Genomic DNA, 16,479 nt, shown 5'->3' on the forward strand with positions numbered 1-16,479 from the left:
CCCAAAAGATAATGAGTTATTATTAGTTTTATTAGTATTTTCTCTTCTTCCATCTAATTATCAAATTAAGATTGGGGAAAGAGACTTGAAAGTCTCCAGACATGGGTTTTGGAGCCAGCATATCAGATATCTGTTAGTAATCTAAAAACTAGAAGCAGAACTCAATTGAATATGAATTCAATTTTGACTTTCTCTCTTCTTCCTTCCCACTCTCATCCTTTGGTTTGAAGAGAACAAAGATAATATATGAGTAAACTTTCACTAGCAAGCATACTGGGATATACTTTGAAGAAAACATTTAATCTTGGAAATTCTGTTCTCTGGTTCTCTTACCCTTTAAAATATCTCAATCTGTGCCTAGGAAGAGGCAAGTTTTTTTTTGGTGGAATTGTGTGCATTGCAGGGAAGGCTGCACATGTCAAAAATTGCAGTTGAATTCTGATTCACTTACAGTAGAATCTATCGCTATGAATGACTATGTTCTTGCTTTATGTATTAGAAATCTAGAATACAGAAGGCCTGAATCTTGTTCCTGTAAAGTGAAAAATTTCAAAGCTCATTCCTCATTACAGAGGTCATCTCTTTCATTCATGAGAAAAGCAAAGAAGCCTTAGGAGTCTGCTCACCTGGTCAGTTATAGTTTCCATGCCTTTCTGAAATACTCTGTGTACATTCTTAAATCTTCCAGCCCTCTGTAGGAGAGCATCTGGGGCTCCTTTCATACCTCTCGGTTCTGTGACTAGGTGATGCAGAGGGTCATTCTGGGAGCACAGCAAAATGAGCACCTACCTTAGTGAGTTTCATAACATGTGATTTTTCATCAGAGCAACTGAACTAAAAAAGCTTCTTATTCATCTGTGTATGCAAAAGTTCCTGAAGGTGGCAAAAGTTTTAACATAATAAAATGAAGACTATTAGTTTCTACTCTGCAGAAATATTTTTAAAAATCTCATTTATTTTGGTACCTAATCCTTCTGCTAAGTTCTAATCTATAACATGAAGAATTTCCTTTTTCCTTCTAAAATTCTACCATCCACTCAGTGAGTTCTTTTATGTTTGAATGCTATACTTGTCCAGGGAGAGAAATCTAAGTATTTTGTTGAAACTCAGTATGTGCTTGGAGTACCTGAACCCAGAAAACATGAATTCTACCTGTGTCCACCTCATTTTAACCCAAGGATTCATTTGTATTAATGAATCAAATCACTCACTAATGTATTCATTATCTGATTGGTAGTTTGTTTTATGATATTACAACAAAGGAACAATGAAGAAGACATGACATTCTTAAATATGCTTTCATCAAATGGCCCCAACAGCAGCCTCCATGCTGATATCAGAGCAGTCTGTTCTGTTGACCTGTGTAGGGATGGAAAATGACACAGTATTGTCTTTAGTAACAGCATCAGTGGGATTCACAATGGAGGGTTTTTTCTCCTGAATCACTACTACCAGGATTGAGCATGAAACTCAAAAAAGATGTCCTTTTCATTATAGGGGACTGGAATGAAAAAGTAGGAAGTCCAGAAACACCTGGAGTAACAGGCAAATTTGGCCTTGGAGTACAGAATGAAGCAGGGCAAAGACTAATAGAGTTTTGCCAAGAAAATGCACTGGTCAAAGCAAATACCCTCTTCCAACAACACAAAAGAAGACTCTACACCAGGACATCACCAGATGGTCAACATCAAGATCAGAATGATTATATTCTCTGCAGCAAAAGATGGAGAAGCTCTATACAGTCAGCAAAAACAAGACCAGGAGCTGACTGCAGCTCAGATCATGAACATTCTATTACCAATTCAGACTGAAATTGAAGAAAACAGGGAAAACCACTAGACCACTGAGGTATGACCTCAATCAAATCCCTTATGAATATACAGTGGAAATGAGAAATAGATTTAAGGGACTAGATCTGATAGATAGAGTGCCTGATGAACTATGGAATGAGGTTCATGACATTGTACAGGAGACAGGGATCAAGGCCACCCCATGGAAAAGAAATGCAAAAAGGCTAAATGGCTGTCTGGGGAAACCTTACAAATAGCTGTGAAAAGAAGATAAGTGAAAAGCCAAGGAGAAAAGGAAAGATATAAGCATCTGAATGCAGAGTTCCAAAGAATAGCAAGAAGAGATAAGACAGCCTTCTTCAGTGATCAATGCAAAGAAATTGAGGAAAACAACAGAATGGGAAAGACTAGAGATCTCTTTAAGAAAATTAGATATACCAAGGGAATATTTCATGCAAAGATGGGCTCGATAAAGGACAGAAACGGTTTGGACCTAACAGAAGCAGAAAATATTAAGAAGAGATGACAGGAATACACAGAAGAACTGTACAAAAGGATCTTCATGACCTGGATAATCACGATGGTGTGATCACTCACCTAGAGCCAGACATCTTGGAATGTGAAGTCAAATGGGCCTTAGAAAGCATCACTACGAACAAGCTAGTGGAGATGATGGACTTCCAGTAGAGCTATTTCAAATCCTGAAAGATGATGCTATGAAAGTGCTGCACTCAATACGCCAGCAAATTTGGAAAACTCAGCAGTGGCCACAGGACTGGAAAGGTCAGTTTCATTCCAATCCCAAAGAAAGGGAATGCCAAAGAATGCTCAAACTACCACACAATTGCACTTATTTCACAGGCTAGTAAAGTAATGCTCAACATTCTTCAAGCCAGGCTTCAGCAATACGTGAACTGTGAACTTCCTGATGTTCAAGCTGGTTTTAGAAAGGCAGAGGAACCAGAGATCAAATTGCCAACATTCGCTGGATCATGGAAAAAGCAAAAGAGTTCCAGAAAAACATCTATTTCTGCTCTATTGACTATGCCAAAGCCTTTGACTGTGTGGATCACAATAAACTGTGGAAAATTCTGAAAGAGATGGGAATACCAGACTACCTGACTTGCCTCTTGAGAAATCTATATGCAGGCCAGGAAGCAGCAGTTAGAACTGAACATGGAACAACAGACTGGTTCCAAATAGGAAAAGGAGTACGTCAAGGCTGTATATTGTCACCCTGCTTATTTAACTTATATGCAGTGTACATCATGAAAAAAGCTGGACTGGAAGAAACACAAGCTGAAATCAAGATTGCCGGGAGAAATATCAATAACCTCAGATATGCAGATGACACCACCCTTATGGCAGAAAGTGAAGAGAAACTCAAAAGCCTCTTGATGAAAGTGAAAGAGGAGAGTGAAAAAGTTGGCTTAAAGCTCAACATTCATGAAACGAAGATCATGGCATCCGGTCCCATCACTCCATGGGAAATAGAAGGAGAAACAGCGGAAACAGTGTCAAACTTTATTTTTCTGGGCTCCAAAATCACTGCAGATGGTGATTGCAGTCATGAAATTAAAAGACGCTTACTCCTTGGAAGGAAAGTTATGACCGATCTAGATAGCATATTCAAAAGCAGAGACATTATTTTGCCGACTATGGTCCGTCTAGTCAAGGCTATGTTTTTTCCTGGATGTATGGATGTGAGAGTTGGACTTTGAAGAAGGTTGAGCACTGAAGAACTGATGCTTTTGAACTGTGGTATTGGAGAAGACTCTTGAGATACCCTTGGACTGCAAGAAGATCCAACCAGTCCATTCTGAAGGAGATCAACCCTGGGATTTCTTTGGAAGGAATAATGCTAAAGCTGAAACTCCAGTACTTTGGCCACCTCCGGCGAAGAGTTGACTCATTGGAGAAGACTCTGATGCTGGGAGGGATTGGGGGCAGGAGGAGAAGACGACGACCGAGGATGAGATGGCTGGATGGCATCACGGACTCGATGGACACAACTATGAGTGAACTCTGGGAGTTGGTGATGGACAGGGAGGCCTGGTGTGCTTCGATTCATGGGATTGCAAAGAGTCGGACACGACTGAGCGACTGAACTGAACTGAACTGAACTGAACTGAGAATCTCTAATTAAAAGGCTTGATTTCTTGAAATAGTTTAGTGGTACAATAAACGAAGAGCAGAGAAGAATCAGATAGACATTGCAATGGAAACATGATGGGATGTGAGAGTAAGGGAGCTGAAATGAAATTCAGATCCAAGGGTGAGTGGCAGCATAGTTTTCCTGGGGGTGTTGTAGCTTAAAGCGGAAGAGTGAGAGCTCTGAGTTGGATGAAACCCAGACTCACTACCTACTACCTGGCAGAACTTGCATAACTTTTCTGAGCCTTGGTTTCCATATCTCAGGAAGTATAATAACATTCACTGTGTTACAGGATTTCTTTTTGTGAGGATTAAAAACAGTAATAAACACAAAGCACTTTGTAAATTGTATGGCAATGTAACAGCTCTCAAAAAAACTTAAAGTAATTAGCCTCCAATTAAAATAAATAAATTTAAATTGAAAAAAAAAAGAAAATTTGAAAAAAATAAAAATAAAAACAAGAAAAACAAAAGAAAACTCCTCCTCCTCCTTCTCCTCCTCTTCCTTATTCTATCATCCTCGTTATTAAGGAGCTTAGCAGATGGAAAGAATGCTGGTATCATTATAATGTTGTAGAGAGAGAACAGATTGTATTTAAGTGGGGATGCATGTGAAAATATTTCAAATAATGTCAGGACTGAGATTAGTGCAGGGAATCAAAAAGGAGAGATTATAATGATAAAAAGTTGGAATAAATGATTGAAGCTTGATATAGAGATTGTGTTGTCATCAGAACAGAGGCAACTGTTACAGCCATGAGAAGCAAGACAGAATTTTATAGGGCATTGGTGGGGAGACTTCTGATTAAGAATAAAAGATGATAGAAGAGTCATTGAGAATGAAGAATGAAGGAGGTGTCAGAGAGGCAGAAGTAGAATCAGGAGAGCCTAGAAAGTCAGAAGCAATGGCTCAAGTGGTACGGTATAAGCGTGACTCCAAGGCAGGAGTCAATAGTAACAGGGAATACTCAAAACTGGGGTTGTGTTTCTTACATATCAATGGATTCTGCAAATCTTGTATTTTATACGTGGAAATTTCAGTCAGTTCATGTCTTCATACAGTAATAGCCGCAATCTTGGGTCTAATGCATTGGTTGAAATAAAGTTGTCTGCATGGACAATTTATAGATCTGTTATTTATTTTGCTGCTGCAGATCTTTAGTCATCACTCGATTTTACTCAAACTTTATCAACTGCATAATATAATTTCTCTTTGATTGCTTATTCTTCTATCTTTCTCTGCATGTGCGGTTACCATTACTCTAATAATCTGAAGCCTGGTAAGAGAAGTGTACTGTCTCAGTTGCTTGGGTGAAAATCTGGATAAAAGACCCAACTTTGTGCACCTTCTTGTTTGCTTTGAGGGGTAGAGAGGGAGGAGGTGTGGCAACTATTGAAGAGATCAAAGTCTTTTCCCTGGGCATACACTGTATCCTATAAATGATCGAACAAATTCAAAGAGTTACTCTTATATGGGGCTTCCCTGGTGGGTCAGACAGTAAAGCGTCTGCAATGCTGGAGACCCCGGTTCGCTCCCTGGGTCGGGAAGATCCCCTGGAGAAGGAAATGGCAACCTACTCTGGTATTCTTGCCCGGAGAATCCCACGGGCAGAGGAGCCTGGTAGGCTACAGTCCATGGGATCGCAAGAGTCGGACACGACTGAGTAACTTAAGTTTCACTCTTCACTGTTGGGCATTCAATAAACAAACCTGTTACTAGAATACTAACACATTTGATAGATGTATAATTTTTTTTAATGAGGAGCACATAAAAATTGAAAGTCTTTCTTTTTCCTACTTTTTCTTTCCATTATCCCTATAAACAGTTTTCATCCAGCTCTCTAAATTTCAGTCTCTTCCCTTCTTTACTCTTCTTTTTTAATATTATCCTTCTCACAGTTAATATTTGGATAGCAAACACTAAAAATACCACAAATATGAAATAGTAAATGTTTTATTAAGTATCATTTTTTTTAGTATTTGAACCAAATGTAGTATCTATATACCTATATGTTGCCATTCAATCTCTTGTTTACTGTTGATTGGAACCAATATACTCTTTAAAAGGAGTTATACAGTTATAACTTTTCTTTGACTAATCTCTGAATCCATATACCTATAGCTTAGTGTTCATTATAGATGCAGAAAACAATGTTGTTGATGGTGACAGAATGATAGTCAGAAAAATATGAATTCTCAAAGTTCTAAGAAATAGCAGTGGATTGAGAATAAGAATACAAAACTAGCTAACATGCTGATAGAGGAAAAAACTAAACAAATCTCTGAACATTTAAAGAGATTACTTGGGAGATTTGGAAACAAAGATGACAGTCAAAAATGGAGGATGAAAGAAAAGCGAGTGAATAAAAAGAACTACATGAGTTTAATAGAAACATTGAACACCACTTCTTTTTTTTTTTTTTAAGGTGCCTGCTCTAAAAGAGTCTAATCTAAAAGAGTTTACAAACTACTTCAAGGTAACTTCATCAGAAAGAGAATAATTATTCCCAACTCTAAACCCACCCATTTACTTTAGTTCTAAACCTATTCACTGCAAATATTGCAACAATATACTATAGCATTTAAAAAACAGTTATTATTTGTTTTCATGACAAGCATTCAGCTTTGTCTAACATGTTCCATCCACCCAGTTCACTGCCATGCAGTTCTCATTGATTGGGTATTTACGGTGGGCTGGGTGAAGAATGCCCAGAGAAACACAGAAGGACCAAAAAATTAACATGCTTTCTTTTCCCAGCCCCACCTAAGAGTCCTTTATGTCAGCTACTGTTGTATGTGTCTCCCCCAAATTCATATGATAAAGCCCTGAATCCCAGCATAGTGTGTTGTAAAGGGCCTTTATGAAGATTAATTACAGTTAAATGAGCTCATAGGGTGGAACACTGATCCAGTAGGACTAGTGGAGAAACATAAGAAAGTTTTTTCTTGTGTTCATCTCTCATCTCTGTGTCTCTGTCTTTGCCTCTGTCCCTCTTTCCCACCCCCTCACCCTGTGAGGATACAGGCAGAAGCCAAATTGGGAAGAGAGTTCTTACCAGAGCCTGACCTCATTGGCACCCTGATCTGGGACTTTCAGCCACCAGAACGGTGAGAAAATTAATTGCTGTTGTTTAATCCACTGAGTCTATGGTATTCTAAAGCAGTCCAAGCTGACAAATACAGGTGCTTTAAATTTATTTTGGAACTTTAAACATTAAAATGAATGAAAGGAAACAGAAACAGCCATTTCACTCTTTAAGGATCTTTGAAATTTCACAAAACGGATCCCTTCTTCCATTGCCCTATCTTAGGAGCTGACGCCTTCTTTGACCTAGAAATTGTATTATGTGAAATTTGGCTGATGCAGCCTTCTTGTTTAAAGGATAATATAGCCCAGTCACTTACACAAAGGTTCCTTCTCTAAGTAAGCAAGAAATACAGCACTTACAAATTTGTGGAATATTTCCCTGGAGAGGTAATGGATATAGTTGGACACTGCGACTACAAGGTAAATCATTTTGGAAGGGGAATCTCACAGTTGTCAAAGTTGGAACAGATGAGCGTGGAGACCACACTCTGGCACAAGCTCAGATTTGACATCACCAGGAGCAGGAGCAGGTGTGGCCCTACTTAAATAAAAACATGAGCCACTCTGAGATGATCTATTCTCCCTTGGTTAGCAAAAGCCATCCTGTCCAGGGAAGACTTCTCTCTCCCCATTGCTCTGAGCAGGATTTGGTGCTGGAGTAGGTGGGATGGGGAAGAGGCAGAACCTTCCACTGTGTAAATTTAGATGCATGATGATATTTGCACAGATATATAGCTGGAGAAGTTGGTTACTCCCTGCATTTTTGTATTGCTCCCAGAAGTGCTCTTGTGCTCTGCAAACATTTGGAGCTTAAATTAATCCTGGGCCAGAGTGTTTAGGTCATTTTCGTAAAAGAGTTTAATGTCTTGTGACTTTCTGCAGACTCTCAGCAGCAAAGCTCTCTAGGAGTTTGTAATTTTTTCACTCTACATTGACTACTGGTTGCACTTTAGACACTAAAATGGCAAGAAAAGCACAGTTGATCTCTGTGATTTTACCATCACGCTGGGTAAGAATGAACACTTGACTGATATTGCTACTATAAAGTACAAAGAGAATTCTAAGAATAAAAGGATACTGTAGCTTGAATCCACATACATTTCCTGATACTTTGCCAAAAGCTTTAAAAATTTTGTAAAATTTGTGTTTCACACTAACCCTTTGAAGTAGCCTTGACCTTCATTGTGCTGTTGTTGCTGAACACAGCTAAGTCCTGTCTGATTGTCACCCCATAGACTGCAGCATGCCAGGCTCCTCTGTCATTTACTCTGAAGTTTGCTCAAATTCATGTCCACTGAGTCAGTGATGCTATCTAACTGTCTCATCTTCTGCTGCCCCCTTCTCCTATTGCCTTCAATCTTTCCCAGCAACAGGGTCCTTTTCAATGATGTTCATTATTATTGTGAAATTGTATTAATGAAATAACAAGACTTAGAGAGTGTAAGTGATTTTCCCAAGTCCCATGATTAGCGGATGAAAGTAACTGGGCACCAATACTGCCCTTTTTTCACTTCTTCATGTCACATCACACAAATATGTGAGCTCTTGGTCTGCATGTGTGTAACAGGGACCACATCAGTAGCTGCGATGCTCCTGTGCTTGCAGAGGTCATTGCCATTACTAGCAGAGAAAAATATTTTGTCTTTGCATGACAGCAGGGACCCTAGAAAATTGACATTATCTACTTGTTCTGCTCTATCTATAAAACACTCACTTTTAAAGTCTTTGGCAGTTATCAGAGATGATTTAGTCACCAATTTCTATCTCAGCAGATGGACAGTCATCTCTGCTAATTGTTTTTTGAAAAAATAATCAATGACATTTTTCTGTTTCCTCATATGTCAAGTAATTTCATAATGACAATTTCCACTCATTATTGTAAATGTCATATTGTGTTTAGTTTTTTCTTTTGCAAAGAATTGCTTTTTGCTTATTTGTTTTAGCTAGTGAGTAATTTAACAAGACTCACACTTTAAACTCCATTTCTTAGATGGCAATGCAAACCTTGTGTCAATTATTTAATCCTTAGCTGTGCTGTGTGGAGTCTGCCACACACAGAGGTCAGCCAGAAATTTACATGGAATTTGGGATTCCTCTTCTCTGTGTTTTTCCTTTCTGAGTCTCCCCTCCATTTCAGTTCAGTTCAGTTCAGTTGCTCATTCGTGTCCGACTCTTTGCGACCCCATGAACCACAGCACACCAGGCCTCCCTGTCCATCACCAACTCCCGGAGTCCACCCAAAGCTATGTCCATTGAGTCAGTGATGCCATCCAGCCATCTCATCCTCTGTTGTCCCCTTCTCCTGCCCTCAATCTTTCTCAGCATCAGGGTCTTTTCAAATGAGTCAGCTCTTCGCATCAGGTGGCCAAAGTACTGGCATTTTAGCTTCAACACCAGTGCTACCAATGAACACCTAGGACTGATCTTCTTTAGGATGGACTGGTTGGATCTTCTTGCAGTCCAAGGGACTCTCAAGAGTCTTCTTCAACACCACAGTTCAAAAGCATCAATTCTTTGGCACTCAGCTTTTTTTATAGTCTAACTCTCACATCCATACATGACCACTACAAAAACCATAGCCTTGACTAGATGGACTTTGTAGACAAAGTGATGTCTCTGTTTTCTAGTATGCTGTCTAGGTTGGTCATAACTTTCCTTCCAAGGAGTAAGCATCTTTTAATTTCATGGCTGCAGTCACCATCTGCAGTGATTTTGGAGCCCAGAAAAATAAAGTCAGCCACTGCTTCCACTGTTTCCCCATCTATTTGCCATGAAGTGATGGGACTGGATGCCATGATCTTAGTTTTCTGAATGTTGAGCTGTAAGCCAACTTGTTCACTCTCCACTTTCACCTTCATCAAGAGGCTCTTTATTTCTTCTTCACTTTCTGCCATAAGTGCGGTGTCATCTGCATATCTGAGGTTATTGATATTTCTCCCGGCAATCTTGATTCCAGCTTGTGCTTCCTCCAGCTCGGAATTTCTCATGATGCACTCTGCATATAAGTTAAATAAACAGGGTTTGCCTAGAATGATGGTCGAGTTCCTAACAGAGTTTTGCCAACCCAACAGAATAGTATTATACTCTTCTCTTAGACTAAGAGCCATACAGTACCGAACTATCACTCGTATCATTTTTCTCTTGACGTTACTTGTCCTCTAGAGTTAATGTCATTTAGTGTTACTCTTCGGTTATGTTTAAGTATGGATTTGCTTGTGTTTCTTTTCCTTCCTTTGTCCTCTTTCCCTTTCTCCTCTCCTTCTTCTCTGTCCTGCCTCTCTTTTTTCTCCCATCTCTCCCTCTTTCCTTCCTGCATTCCTACCTTCCTTCCTCTCATCCTATCTTTCTTTCTCTCTCTCTCACACACACACTCTCTACTTTCCTTAGTGATCATAATTATTACCAGAAGAAGGAAATAATATAGTTGAAGCTTCAAGTATATGTAAATTGAGGATGATAATTCTCTTTGGAAATGTAACAAAACTCAAATCTTCTGATATCCTGCACTAAAAATATAAACACTCCACGGTTATTAGATGAACCATGATCTATTTTATATAGTGTTATTTCAGTTGCATAAAAATAACTCTCACTATCATTTTCAAAAGTGGTTATGCATTTGCCTTAGTAAAAAAAAGAATATCAGAGGGCAAGCAAATATCCATTTCATCTAAATATGCTAATGTTTTTGCTTTTAAAATTATTTCATTTTGAATATCTCATAAAAATATTTCCGAGAAGGGAATTTTAAAAATATCACTATAAAATTAACCAGAGTCAGATCTGCTCTAACTTTCATGCTGTCATCAAATTTTACTAAAATGCATTTTTGCCCATGAAACTGAAAATGTAATTATATTGAAAACCACATTTTAAAAGAATAATATGGCTGTTGACCTTTGTGATTAATCAGGATTTAAGACTGAAGTGAGCAAACTTGAGTTTGGACAAGGACTGACAAATGAGATTTTATCATTTTGAATGAGCTCTGAACATGATATTATTTTTCCAAAGTATCAGAAGAGGGATAGTTTCATTAAGGATAAGATATCAGCATTTCCTGGGTTTTCTCTGCTCTTCAGTTCAGTTCAGTTCAGTTCAGTCGCTCAGTCATGTCAGACTCTGTGACCTCATGAATCCCAGCACGCCAGGCCTCCCTGTCCATCACCATCTCCCGGAGTTCACTCAGACTCACGTCCATTGAGTCAGTGATGCCATCCAGCCATCTCATCCTCTGTCATCCCCTTCTCCTCCTGCCCCCAATCCCTCCCAGCATCAGAGTCTTTTCCAATGAGTCAACTCTTCGCATGAGGTGGCCAAAGTACTGGAGCTTCAGCTTTAGCATCATTCCTTCAAAAGAAATCCCAGGGCTGATCTTCAGAATGGACTGGTTGGATCTCCCCGTAGACCAAGGGACTCTCAAGAGTCTTCTCCAACACCACAGTTCAAAAGCATCAATTCTTCAGGGCTCAGCTTTCTTCACAGTCTAACTCTCACATCCAGACATGACCACTGGAAAAACCATAGACTTGACTAGACAGACCTTTGTTGGCAAAGTAATGTCTCTGCTTTTGAATATACTATCTAGGTTAGTCATAACTTTCCTTAATTTCATGGCTGCAGTCACCATCTGCAGTGATTTTGGAGCCAAGAAAAATAAAGTCAGCCACTGTTTCCACAGTTTCTCCATCTATTTCCCATGAAGTGACAGGACCAGATGGCATGATCTTCGTTTTTTGAGTATTGAGCTTTAAGCCAACTTTTTCACTCTCCTCTTGCATTTTCATCAAGAGGCTTTTTAGTTCTTTTCTTCACTTTTTCCATAAGGATGCTGTCATCTGCATATCTGAGGTTATTGATATTTCTCCCAGGAATCTTGATTCCAGCTTGTGTTTCTTCCAGTCCAGCGTTTCTCATGATGTACTCTGCATAGAAGTTAAATAAGCAGGGTGACAATATACAGCCTTGACATACTCCTTTTCCTATTTGGAACCAGTCTGTTGTTCCATGTCCAGTTCTAACTGTTGCTTCCTGACGTACATATAGGTTTCTCAAGAGGCAAGTCAGGTGGTCTGGTATTCCCATCTCGTTCAGAATTTTCCACAGTTGATTGTGATCCACACAGTCAAAGGCTTTGGCACAGTCAAGAAAGCAGAAATAGATGTTTTGTTTTTTTTTTTTTTTCCTCTGGAACTCTCTTGCTTTTTCCATGATCCAGTGGATGTTGGCAATTTGATCTCTGGTTCCTCTGCCTTTTCCAAAACCAGCTTGAACATCTGGAAGTTGACGGTTCACGTATTGCTGAAGCCTGGCTTGGAGAATTTTGAGCATTACTTTAGCGTGTGAGAAGAGAACAATTGTGTGGTAGTTTGAGCATTCTTTGGCATTGCCTTTCTTTGGGATTGGAATGAAAACTGACCTTTTCCAGTCCTGTGGCCACTGCTGAGTTTTCCAAATTTGCTGGCATATTGAGTGCAGCACTGTCACAGCATCATCTTTCAGGATTTGAAATAGCTCAACTGGAATTCCATCGCCTCCACTAGCTTTGTTCATAGTGATGCTTTCTAAGGCCCACTTGGCTTCATAGTCTAGGATGTCTGGCTCTAGGTGAGAGATCACACCATCGTGATTATATGGATCATGAAAATCTTTTTTGTACAGTTCTTCTGTGTATTCTTGCCACCTCTTCTATTTCTGTCCTTTATCGAGCCCATCTTTGCATGAAATGTTCCCTTGGTATCTCTAATTTTCTTGAAGAGATCTCTAGTCTTTCCCATTCTGTTGTTTTCCTCTATTTCTTTGCATTGCTCACTGAGGAAGACTTTCTTATCTCTTCTTGCTATTCTTTGGAACTCTGCATTCAGATGCTTATATCTCTCCTTTTCTCCTTTGCTTTTGCTTCTCTTCTTCTCACCGCTATTTGTAAGGCCTCCCCAGAGAGCTATTTTGCTCTTTTGCATTTCTTTTCCATGGGGTGGTCTTGATCACTGTCTCCTGTACAATGTCATGAACCTCTGTGTGTAGTTCATCAGGCACTCTATCTATCAGATCTAGTCCCTTAAATCTATTTCTCACTTCCACTGCTCTTAGTCAGCTATAAAGGGGCATGGTATCTAAGAATAAAATGGTTATTTAAAATTAGGTGATGAAAACAAAAGAAGGCTCTCAAAGAGAAGAAATATGTTGGAGAGATATGAGGCTATTTCTCTCTACATTTCAGAGCTTATTGCAACAATCAAGGAGAATAATAGCTTGTATAACATAAACATATTGGCATATATATATTTCTGTGTATGTACACATGTGTTATGCATAAATATAAATGTATACTTAATTCCTACATGTAACTTTGGGCCTTATCAAAATTAAATTTTATAGGAGGCAATAAGTATAGCAGAATATCCTAAGTCCTAATGTAATTGATCATTTATTCGTAGATGGCTAACTATATGTTTTCTGTTAAAATATAATTTGGTGATCATGTAACATATCCAAATATACAATTTATGACCAAAGAGGGTCTTAGTGAGTCATTCACATTGTAAACTGATGGCATCAATTATCCCTGGATAACTATCCATTAACTTTATAGTTTAATGAGCAAAGTAAACTAGTAAACACTATTTTCTTTGACTCAGTGTCATAGCAAGCTATAAAATCTACCTACACTAACTTAAGGTTCTGTAGTGCTCAAGCATTGAAGTTGAGGCTGTTCCCAAAACTTATAGACAGGAGCCTAGCTCCAGAGTTTTTGTTCTTGACGCTGGGGTCTTGGGTTCCCTGGTCCACTAAGTCCCAAGCTTTGTTTCCTGAGCATGCTCTGGTTCCACCATTTGCACACGGGTTTCTACTTTGGTTTTCAAATTTTAATTTCTTGTTCTTTTGACCAGACTACCAAGTCTCTTGATGATTTGTTTTTCAGACCTTTTGTCGTTTGTTTTTCCCTAGGTTCATTAATGTATTTGCTTTCATATTTACTTCTAATCCTGAATTTCTGTATCTACATCTACCCTACCCTACCCTATTCTCTTGCTAAAATTTTGACTTTTAGCATCAACATATTTCTATGAACTTAATTTTCTTTCTGATGTAGTTTCTGGTATACACCTTAAGCTGCTTCCTCACATCTGGCTTGTTCTTGGTACCTCAAACAACTTTGAGAACTTCACTTTCTCTCTAGGCAATACAGCCCTTTATTTTAATACCATTGCTAACTTTTTGTAATTTCACTTCCTGCCTCATATTTTGTCTTTGTCTTTCTCTATCCACTATTACTTCAGTACTATGTGTCTCTATGTGTTGATATTAATATTTTTAATAAAATATTAACCTGATGTACCAGAGAATTAAAAAGAATAAAATTACAATGGTAAAAATAAGCTCCCTCCAAATTATAATCCATTCATGTTCCCATTTTAAATGATTTTCTATCCGTATGCTATTGAGATCCCCTAACTCATGTTCCTTTACTAGGTGGTTTAATTTTGAAATAGAATGTAGAGAATCAGTTCAGTTCAGTTCAGTCACTCAGTTGTGTCTGATTCTTTGTGACTCCATGAACTGCAGCATGCCAAGCCTCTCTGTCCCTCACCAACTCCTGGAGTCTACTCAAACTCATGTCCATTGAGTTGGTGATACCATCCAACCACCTCATCTGCTCTAGGTCCCTTCTCATCCTGCCCTCAATCTTTCCCAACATCAGGGTCTTTTCAAATGAGTCGACTCTTCACATGAGATGGCCATAGTACTGGAGTTTCAGCTTTAGCATCATTCCTTCCAAAGAAATCCCAGGGTTGATCTCCTTCAGAATGGACTGGTTGGATCTCCTTGCAGTCCAAGGGACCCTCAAGAGTCTTCTCCAACACCACAGTTCAAAAGCATCAATTCTTCGGCACTCAGCTTCCTTTACAGTACAACTCTCACATCCATACATGACCACTGGAAAAACCATAGCCTTGACTAGGCAGAGCTTTGTTGGCAAAGTAATGTCTCTGCTTTTGAATATGCTATCTAGGTTGGTCATAACTCTCCTTCCAAGGAGTAAGCATCTTTTAATTTCATGGCTGCAGCCACCATCTGCAGTGATTTGGGAGCCCAAAAAGATAAAGTCTGTCACTGTTTTCATTGTGTCCCCATCTATTTGCCATGAAGTGATGGGACTGGGTGCCATGATCTTCGTTTTCTGAATGTTGAGTTTTAAGCCAACTTTTTCACTCTCCTCTTTCACTTTCATCAAGAGATTCTTTAGTTCCTCTTCACTTTCTGCCATAAGGGTGCTGTCATCTGCATTTCTGAGGTTATTGATTTTCTCCTGGCCATCTTGATTCCAGCTTGTGGTTCATGGAGCCTGGCATTTCTCATGATGTACTGTGCATGTAAGTTAAATAAGCAGGGTGACAATATACAGCCTTGACATAGTCCTTTCCCGATTTGGAACCAGTCTGTTGTTCCATGTCCAGTTTTAACTGTTGCTTCTTGACCAGCATACAGATTTTTCAAGAGGCAGGTCAGGTGCTCTGGTATTCCCATCTCTTTATGAGTTTTCCACAGTTTGTTTGATCCACACAGTCAAAGGCTTTGACATGGTCAAATAATGTTCCAGATGTTTTCCTGGAATTTTCTTGGTTTTTCTATGATCTAATGGATGTTGGCAATTTGATCTCTGGTTCCTCTGCCTTTTCTAAATCCAGCTTGAACATCTGGAAGTTCACGGTTCACATACTATTGAAGCCTAGCTTGGAATGTAGAGAATAATGGATTATTAAACTCTGGCAATTGCACTGATTTTTATATGCTTCATTAGTAAATATGTTAATATTAGTTTTTGACCAGTGGGACTTTTCTTACCACATATTATAGCTCACTGTGGGGTGATTGCTTTTGAGTGAAGGATGTGCACTATGAACTGTAATCACTAAGCAAGTGAATGGAGATGAAAGAAAGCAATGCAAGGAAGACATAAGCTTTTGTTGTTCTGAAAGGAAAAGCTTTCCATGTCTCTCATCTACAGTCCAATCTTCAGATTTATCTAAACCCTTACTCTTTCTATGATCATTTTAAAATTTGGGTTATTTAGGGTTTTTGCTATTGAGACATAGGAGTCTCATATATTCTTGGGTATTAAAACCCTTTCAAACATGTGATTTGCAAATATTTTCTCTAATTCCATAGGTTGTCATTTGATTTGGTTGATGGGTTCCTTTACTGTGTAGAAATTTTGTGTTTGGTGTAGTTCCACTTGCTTACTTTTACAGATGTTGCCTTTGTTTTTGGTGTCAAACCCAAAATCTCATTGTAAAGACCAGTGTCAAGGAGGTTACCCTCAATTCTTTCTTCTTGTAGTTTTATGGTTTATGGTCTTACATTCAAGTTTTTAATTCATTTTCTGTACAGTTCATTTCTTTATTTTTGCATAGAACCATCTAGTTTTCCCAGTACCATTTATTG

This window comes from Ovis aries, chromosome 20 (assembly GCF_016772045.2).
Source record: "Ovis aries strain OAR_USU_Benz2616 breed Rambouillet chromosome 20, ARS-UI_Ramb_v3.0, whole genome shotgun sequence".
NCBI lineage: Eukaryota > Metazoa > Chordata > Mammalia > Artiodactyla > Bovidae > Ovis > Ovis aries.